This window comes from Pan paniscus, chromosome Y (genome assembly GCF_029289425.2).
Source record: "Pan paniscus chromosome Y, NHGRI_mPanPan1-v2.0_pri, whole genome shotgun sequence".
Lineage (NCBI taxonomy): Eukaryota > Metazoa > Chordata > Mammalia > Primates > Hominidae > Pan > Pan paniscus.
The window spans coordinates 8,136,035-8,145,366 of NC_073273.2; the positions used below are offsets into that span (position 1 = coordinate 8,136,035).

Sequence of the window (9,332 nt, forward strand, 5' to 3'; positions counted from 1 at the left end):
TCAGCCTCCTGAGTAGCTGGAATTAGAGGCATGTGCCAACACGCTCAGCTAATTTTGTATTTTTAGTAGAGACGAGGTTTCTCCATGTTGGTCAGGCTGCTTGTCTCAAACTTCTGACCTCAGATGATCCGCCCGGCTTGGCCTCCCAAAGTGCTGGGATTACAGGCATTAGCCACCGTGCCCGGCCCATTGCTGCTTGTCTTACAAAGTGGTGAGGCTGTAATCTAGCCTTTAGAAGAAAAGTCTTACATTTCTAAATACAATAACTATATATATTTTAAATACAGTATAAAAATTGATACATAAAGTAATATTGGGAATAAGTTGTGCTACAATTCAGGTAAAAATTGAGGAAACTGGAAGAAAATGCTACTAATCACATTGTTCCTAAAGTCAATGAAACATACAAGACAAATATTTTAATAAATTATATAATTTATATATAACATATACATTTGAGAATGTTGTATTATTTTATTTATATATTTATTTTTTGAGGTGGAGTCTCACTCTGCTGCCCAGGCTGTTGTGCAGTGGAAGGATCTTGGCTCACTGCAACCACTTGAAACTCTGTCTCCCAGTTTCAAGTGGTTCTCTTTCCTCAGCCTCCCGAGTAACTATGATTACAGGTGCATGCCACCACACCTGGCCAATTGTTGTACTTTTAGTAGAGTTGGAGTTTCACTATGTTGGCCAGGCTGGTCTCAAACTCCTGGCCTCGTGATCTGCCCACCTCTGCCTCCCAAAGTGCTGGGATTACATGTGTGAGCCACCATGCCAGGCCTTGAACATACTATTGCAGAACTTCTGAAACTAAGATTACAGACAAATTATAGACATATGGCAATTCAGAAAGTGAAAACGCTGTCATGATATTCTTGTTGTTAAAGAAGACAGAATCACAAAATAATAAGTGAGAAATAAGGTAATAATTGGAAATTCAATGTATGTAGAGCAATGTTCTAATTTCCCCTATGGGAAAAGTTTTTGTAAGGAATCCATAAAATGAGTACATACAATAAACCACCCTACAATAGACACTGTTGGCATATAGAGTTTAAATTTTTAAGATTAGGTCTTGATAAGAAAAAATAATTCTCCATAAAAATTTTTTTTATATTTAACAAGATACTTTTGCACATAAAGATTTTCCATCAAATTTTTTTGTGGAATTATGTTTTAAACCTTCATAGGATATGAAATTATAAAGCAGAAAACATGTGTCTTCTCTCTCTGGTGTTCCTGGAATTTCTTTTTTTTATTGTATAATCCCATTTATATGAAATATCCACAATATGCAAATCCATACAGACAGAAAGCAGACTGGTAACTGCAAAGGGATGAGGAGGAAAGAATAGAGAGTGACTGCTAAAGGGTATAGGATTTCCCTTTATCATCACTGCTTCCCCCACAGTGGTGACAGTCATAACCTTGTTAATAAGCTAAAAACAAATGGATTGTATATTTCATTTATGTTTGTTTTTAGATTTGAAGGTCTCACTATGTTGTCTAGGCTGTTCTTAAACTCCTGCCTCAAGCAATTCTCCACCTCAGCCTCCCCAGCTGCTGGGATTACAGGCCTAAGCCACCATATCTAGTTCTGATTATACACTTCAAAATTGTATATTTTATTGTATGATATGTATATCTTGGCTAAAAAAAAAAAGAACAGGGAGTTCTGTACTGATATGATATAATCTCCAAATATATTAAGTAAAAAAAGAGAGGTACAGAATAGTGTGTGCAATATACTACTATATTCTTAAAAAAATTGTACACACATATGTATACACTGTCCAGGCATAAAGCCTCTCAAAAGACATACGGGAAACCAGTAACATTATTTCCTGAAGTGAAGAATCCTAGAGCAACTGTGGATATTGTGGTCTGGAAGGGAGACCTAACTTTTCAACATGCTCTTTTGTACCTTTTAAATTTTGTATAGAGTACAACACTTCCCTTACTCTCTAATTTGAAGAAAGAAAAAAAGAATACTGTGATGCTTTCTCTTTAGTATTTAGTTTTATTTTAAGAGATCATCTGCTTTTTTTCTGTAATAAACTTAAAACATATCCACCCATTTTGTCAGATTATTTATTTCTTAGCAATTTGTTTTAAACTTACAGTTTTTGTCTCAATCCTTAGTAATACTATATTCATTATATTTCAGATGTTTAGGTTTCTCATGGAGAAAAAGAAACACAGGCATACACTTCTATACTATCCACCTGCTAGTCCTGCAACATGATTTCAATAAAGTGTTACTGATCCTTGAACAATTTCTATGATGTCGGCAAAGTAATATCAACAAGAGTGATTGTAAAGTAGCTGGCCTTATAAGTCAAGAGTTATGATATTTGATCCACTGTTCAATCCATTTCTAGATCTGATCTAGATTATTTTCCTTTTTATTTTTATTTATTTATTTATTTATTTATTTTGAGACGGAGTCTTGCTCTGTCACCCAGACTGGAGTGCAGTGGTGTGATCTCAGCTCACTGCAAGCTACACATCCCAGGTTCACGCCATTCTTCTGCCTCAGCCTCCTGAGAAGCTAGGACTGCAGGCACCCACCACCATGCCCCGGCTAATTTTTTTTTTTTTTTTTTGTATTTTTACTAGAGATGGGGTGACACCGTGTTAGCCAGGATAGTCTTGATCTCTTGACCTCGTGATCCACCCGCCTCGGCCTCCCAAACTGCTGAGATTACAGGCGTGAGTCACTGCACCCAGCCAATCTGATCTACATTATTTTCTAGCTCTTCTGGTATATTGTTGGGCAACTGATGTACAATTTCTTCCTTGTGGGATGTTGTGGCTTCTTCATAAAGAACTTGAATAATCTCACACTGAATATTGTCGTTAGAGTCTTCTCATTATAGCTCCTTGTTTCAAGTCTTTCATACAATACGTTGGTATCTTTCATCAGCAAAAAAAACTATATGAAACCAGCCTTTAGGGAAGAAATCACAACCGCGGTATTCAACAATAACTCCACTTTCTCTCATTTGGCTATCTAACTCATCAACTACTCTGTCTTCATCTAAAATGGGACAATCATACTCTTCATCATAGCCATCAAACAATTGCTCTTCTCAAGGTAAATCACCCACATCAATGTATTTCAGTCCTGATATCGATGCAAGTTCTTTGCCAAGTGTGGTTTTTCCAACCCCTGGTGTACCGGTGAGCAGGATGTTCACAAGCAATGATGGCTTGCCGCAACAGCTCCAAGCACCTTGCTCACATGACCTTTACACTACTGTTCTTGGAATTTCTAAACCAATTCCCGATGCCTCCCAATGCCTTCACAACTCCCTTCACACACTTTTGACTTGATGCACCACATATTTATTAAAAAATTGCATAATGTAGAGGTCTCCAGAAATGTGCACAGATTTCCCCAGATTCCCAAAATTAATGAACACTAGTCAGATCATGTAGGTTCTTACAGATTCTGGGAGGACTTTGGTTTTCAGTATGAATGCACTGGAAGATTCTGGGAGGGAGAAAAGAAGCCATAGAAGATTGAAGAGCATAGTAAGCATGGGACAGGAACATGTTTCTCTGTGACAGCAAGAAAAATAAAATTAGGCTTTTCTAAAACAATTTCCATTGCAACAGAGATGACCAAACCCTGTTTAAGCTCTGTCTTTCTCTGTGACCTTTGGACCTCTCCCATGTGTTACCTGCTCATTTATTTTCACCTTGCTTTGTGTATGGCTGTTGCCTCCTCTCTTTTCACACTGCAGGAATTTTTTCTTTGCTACAGACTTTCCACCAGAGTTTTTTTTTTTTTCCCTTCCCCGCAATAGTAAGTGGGCTCACTGGAAAATGCCCAACTTTCAGCATCTTCCTCAGGAGAGAATTAATGCTGTAGAGTATGTGTTGAAATGTTTGTCTTTTTGAGATATTGCCTAATGACTAGATTCTGTCTTTCCTGACATGGAGTGCTGAAGGACATGATGGACTCATACAGATGACAGTTGTGTCTGATGACAAGAAAGAAAATTGCAGCACTAGAGAAACTGCAATACCACAGACAGTCAACTGGGGAAGAAAATAGCTAATCAATCTAAAAACAACGAAACAAATTCTCTTTAACTGAGAAATACACAAAGATCCAGAGAAGACATATCTGAGAATGCATCTGTGAAGCACCCAGAATCTATAGCCTGGCTGATTGCTGTCAATATCACCCTTTACTAAACCAGTTTTGTTGTTGTTGTTGTTGTTGTTGTTTACTTGAGAAAGAGTTTTGCTTTGTCGCCCAGGCTGGAGTGCAGTGGAGTGATCTCAGCTCACTGCAACCTCCATCTCCCGGGTTCAAGTGATTCTCTTGTCTCAGTCTCCTGAGTGGCTGGGACGAGAGGTGCACCACAACGCCCAGCTAATTTTTTTGTATTTTCAGTAGAGACGGGCTTTGCTATGTTAGCCAGGCTGGTCTCAAACTCCTGGCCTCCAGTAATCTGCCCATCTCAGCTGCCCAAAGTGCTGGGATTACAGGCATGAGCTACCGTGCCCAGCCATGCCAGGCTTTAAACACTAGATTTGATGGATATTTTATAATTTTCCAGATCTTATAAAAAAATTACAAGGCATATGGAGAAGGTGGAAAATATACTTCACTGGAAGAAACAGAATAAATATCCAGAAGTTGAATCTTAAGAAATGAAGATTTTTGCATATCTGATAAAGAATTAAAAATAATTAAGCATTCTCAGTGAACAAAAATGAAACAAAAATAAAAATTGAATAACATTTAAAAATCATAAATGACCGAAATGTGATATCAACAAAGAGATGAAACCTTTTTTCTAAAAACCCAACAGAAATTGTGGCATTGAAGGATCCAATAACTGGCATTTGCAAATTCACTGCAGAGACACAACAGCAAACAATGGAGCAAAAAAAGAATCAGGAAATTAAATATATATTATTCACAAATATTTAGGCCTGGAAACTAACTTTTGAAAAAAATGGAAGAAATAAGGGTTAAATATGAGACTTACTGGACACTATCAAGTAGACCAATATATTCAGAGAAAGAGTCTTATGAAAAGAATATGGGAAGAAAATGACATAAATGTTATCTGGGAGAAAAAGAGGGCATGCTGAAACCTTACACATATCAGCGATGAAACAAAAAATCCTAACAACCAAGAATAATTGACCTGGAAAAAACTGTACTTCAAAAATTAGAAAAAAATAAAGCCTTTCAAAGTTTAAAATAAAAAAAACTAAGGTTGCTTACTACTAGAATAACCCTAGAAAAAAATGCAAAAGACAGTCAATTATGTTGAAACATTAAATGATGCTGGACAGCATCATAAAATGATATGAAAATGTAAAGCTCTCTGTTAATATAAATATATACACAGATACAAAATTTGCTATTGTTATAATAATGGTGCATAAAATTCTTAAATCTCTGTGAAAATGCATACAATATATGGAGATATAATTTGTAACATTAATAATAGAGTGGGGGAAGTAAAAATGTATATATTTTGTATGCTGTTAACTTGAAGTTGAAGGCAAAAGCTGTTTGCCCTGGGGACCTTAGCACTGGGCAAGGGATGAGGCAAAGCTGCCATTTTGTCTACCTTAGTTGTTCCATCTCCCCCTACTCTGCATAGGGATTTTTCTTGGTCTTCAGGAATAGTCAGTGTGGCCAGGCTCTGTTCTGCACACACAGTCAGGTGTAGGTAGGTGTGGCATGTACAGAGGGGGCCTGGGATTCTAAAAATAATTAAATATGCAAAAAGTGGAAATCTGAGAATTTTGGGCATGATTCTCAGGACTTTGGGCTGGGGAAACAGTAAGTCCTTGCTTCCAGCCATGTGGTTTCTCATCAGAGTTGTTGGTGCCTTCTCCCTGCAGTTGTCCCTTAAGGAGATGTTGCAGGAGATTTAGCCGGTGCTGATGGTCCATGAAGAAATGTGTCACTGCACCTCCTTCTCACTGCACCTGGTTAGCAACATGCCAAAGCACTTCCCAGGGCGGCAAAACAGTGAGGAGCTGCAGGAGGGCTCAGGGCTGTGTATGAGGGAAGGCTGGTTTGGAAGTTGGGTAGACTGCCTTGGGGAGGGCCCCAAAAAAGAAGGGCCAGGCAGCACTTCCCCAGTCCTCAGAGGTCTTTGTGTCACAGATAAGCATGTGAATGTAAGAACAGAGTTGTAATTCTAAAAAATTCAGGCAGTACAAAGCCAGGCTTGATATCAGCCCAATCAAATTCTATAAAAGTAAATGATGTCTTAGAAAAAAAAAAAACTTAAAAAGCTTCACAGTATTTGAGTGGAGAAATCTGTCCAGTGCAGCACCAACTGCTGTGGTGAGATTCACCTGGTTGTAAAGCAAAATCTCTCATGTATTCATGTTCTCTGGGGAACAGCCACTTATGTTCCCAGGGTCTACCTTCTTGCTAAGAGCAATTGTGGAAAAGAATTGTAGCTCAATGGTGCCCATAGTTGATCACAGGAACTTTCCCCTTTCCCCAAACAGTCACCATTAAACTTCAGTGAAACACACACTGGAAGACCGTCTGAAGTAGGAGGTCCTGGGGAGTCCTCAGCACACCCCTTCATGAGGGCTGCCCAAAAAGGCAGCTCTAAACGCTCCTTCAACCCAAGACACTAGTGCAGAAAAAGCAGTTAGCCCTGTCGGCTCAAGACCCACCTGTGCTTCAGAGGCATTTGGCAGAAGATTCTTTGTAAGAAATGATCCCTGCCCACTAGCAGACAGGAGTGTGTGTTTGTGTGAGTGTGTGTGTGTGTTGAAATTAGAACCCCACCTTATGTGTTCATTATGGAATTTGAAAATGGAAGCCTAAAGTTGAAAATTAAAATCACCCATGAAAGCATCTTGCAAACTATTTTCTGTGCTAGATGCGATGTTTTAGGATACAAGGCCCTGGTCACATCCTACTCCCTCTCCCTGAAAGAGCTACACACACTACTCAAGGCATGCTTCCACATGAACCACGTCCTAGAGCAGCTTAAGAGCCTGAACCCATCTGCTGCCTTCAGCAGGGCTGACTAAAGCTGCTTGTTCTTCCCGAGCATATTCTCCAATGACCTGAGAGGTGGAGGAGACATTGGGGCCAGGATTGAAAAGAGGGAAGGGGAGCATGGAAGCCAGAGGCTGAGGACCAGGTTTTCCCACCTGGAGGGGTCTGGCCTAGCGGCACTCAAACCAGGGTCAAATTTAGGTGGAGACAGCTGGCCTTGGGTTGCCCTGTGCTGACCACCAGCCTCGAGTTCCTCAAACAGTAGGAAGTGAAAGAATGGCTTGGAGATGAGCCTCATTGACCGTTTGCCACCTGAGTACATCTTGCCAGGGTCCCAAGAGGGACCACTGTGTCTCCAGAGCCATGACTGGAAGGCGGAACTCCCAAAGGGGGCAAAGAAGAGGGTCCTTGGTGAAGTGAAGAGCTTATTTCTACTTGACCATTCCTGAAGGGCTTTAGTGCCTAAAAGTGCCCAGCATGAGCAGCTGGAACCCACTTCCTAGAAACTGCAAGATGCAAGGGGACCTCATATACCTCTTTGTAATTACAGACAAGGACCAGAAGGGCCCCATCACTGCATCCCCATGGGACTTTTACTGGATCCAGTAAGTCCCTGCCAGCTCCCCACAGGCTCCTGGTATGTCACTTGTTCTGGGCCTGTGGACAGACAACCAGGACACTTGTTCAGTGCCCACTTCCTCCTTGTAGGCCTACAGCCTATTGCTCAACCCCAAGCTCACCAGCCTTTGCTTCCTAAGCCATTCGCCACTGGAGCTGCTCAAGTACCACAGCCTGAACGTCACAAAACACTTTGTCATGCCATGAAAGAAAAGGTAAGGCTGCCAGGCATGGTGGCTCGTGCCTGTAATCCCAACACTTTGGAAGGCCAAGGAGGGCAGATCATGAGGTCAGGAGTTTGAGACCAGCCTGGCCAATATGGTGAAACTCCATCTCTACTAAAAATGCAAAAAATGGCTGGGCATGGTGATGCATGCCTGTAGACACAGCTGCTCGGAGACTGAGGCAGGAGAATTCCTTGAACCCGGGAGGTGAAGGTTGCAGTGAGCTGAGATCACATTGATTCACTCCAGTCTGGGTGACAGAGTGAGACTTCTTCTCAAAAAATAAAATAAAATAAAATAAAATAAAATAAAATAAAATAAAATAAAATAAAATAAATAAATAAAATAAAATAAAATAAAAAAATAAAATAGTAAAATAAAATAAAAGTCACTGTTTCATCTCCCCCGACTTGTGTCATGTTACAGGGGCTTATTGGATGAACCAGCCAGCCCAAACTCCAGAGTTTCTGCCCAAACAATCTGTCCCCACTGCTTGAGTCCCCTCTAGGGAGCTGTCAGTGTGACAGGGGGTATCTCTGGAAGTGGTGGCCATTTGCTTCTATCTGACCTCAGGGCAGCTTCTCAGGGCAAGAAGATCCTAGAGCAGATGGAAGTCTCAGAGAAGAAGCCTATGGCCAGGTTCTTGGCTCGGTCAGCTCTGTATCTTCCTCTCTCCTGTTTGTGCCATGGACTGTGTGCACACAGAGAATGCCCGCACCTTGAGGCTGAACTATGAGGAGAACCTTCCTGAACAGGGGCAGGCAGACTCATCCTGCCCTCAGTGGGAACCCCCTTCTTCTGGGTACTAGACAGAATTCTGTGCACTTTCCTGGAGGCTCCATGCTGGATCTGTTCATTTGGAAGTTTGAGGCTGTCCATAGGGAGGTAACAAAAGAGACTTCTCCTCCATCTGGAAAAAAAAAGAAAGAAAGAAAAGGTAGACTTCTCAGAGCAACTTGTGGGGCACAGGCTGAGCCCTTGCCTCCCTCCCTGGTCCCTCTATGGTCCCAGGACTGAAACAAGGAGCTGCCGACAATGAGGGAATTGCTCTGCAAGAACGGCCTGAGTGGCTGCTTCAAGAAAGAACCACAGTGAAAGTGCCTACAGCCCCTAGTGACTGACTGGCAGCCTCAGGCCCACCTGCCATCTGCAGGCAGGTTTTCTTGCTGACAGAATGAAAGCAAGGAAAGCAGGAATGAGCCCAGCCCTCTCAGTCACCCTGAAGGCTGCCTGGGGTTCCCTGCAAGGCCTTCTACCCTTCTGCTTCTTGGCAAATGACCCAGGCGTCTTTTTCTGGCCTTCGAGACTTTGATTCTCTGGAAGAAGACCCTACTTTTCACTAGGCTTAGTGTCCAGGGCCAGCCAGCTCCCCACCTTCAGTAACAATCAATGGGCTCTCACCTGGGCACACACTGCCCAACCTTGGCCCTTCTAAGGCAGGAGCTCATTTGTCTTGCAGGTTCAGCTTGCTAGGGCTTAAA

At 41.6% G+C, this 9,332-nt stretch overlaps 1 pseudogene; it reads right to left on the reverse strand.

Moving 5' to 3' along the window:
• Nucleotides 1–2,233: 2,233 nt before the first annotated feature.
• On the reverse strand, nt 2,234–7,331 carry LOC134729848 (adenylate kinase isoenzyme 6-like; annotated as a pseudogene).
• Nucleotides 7,332–9,332: the final 2,001 nt, after the last annotated feature.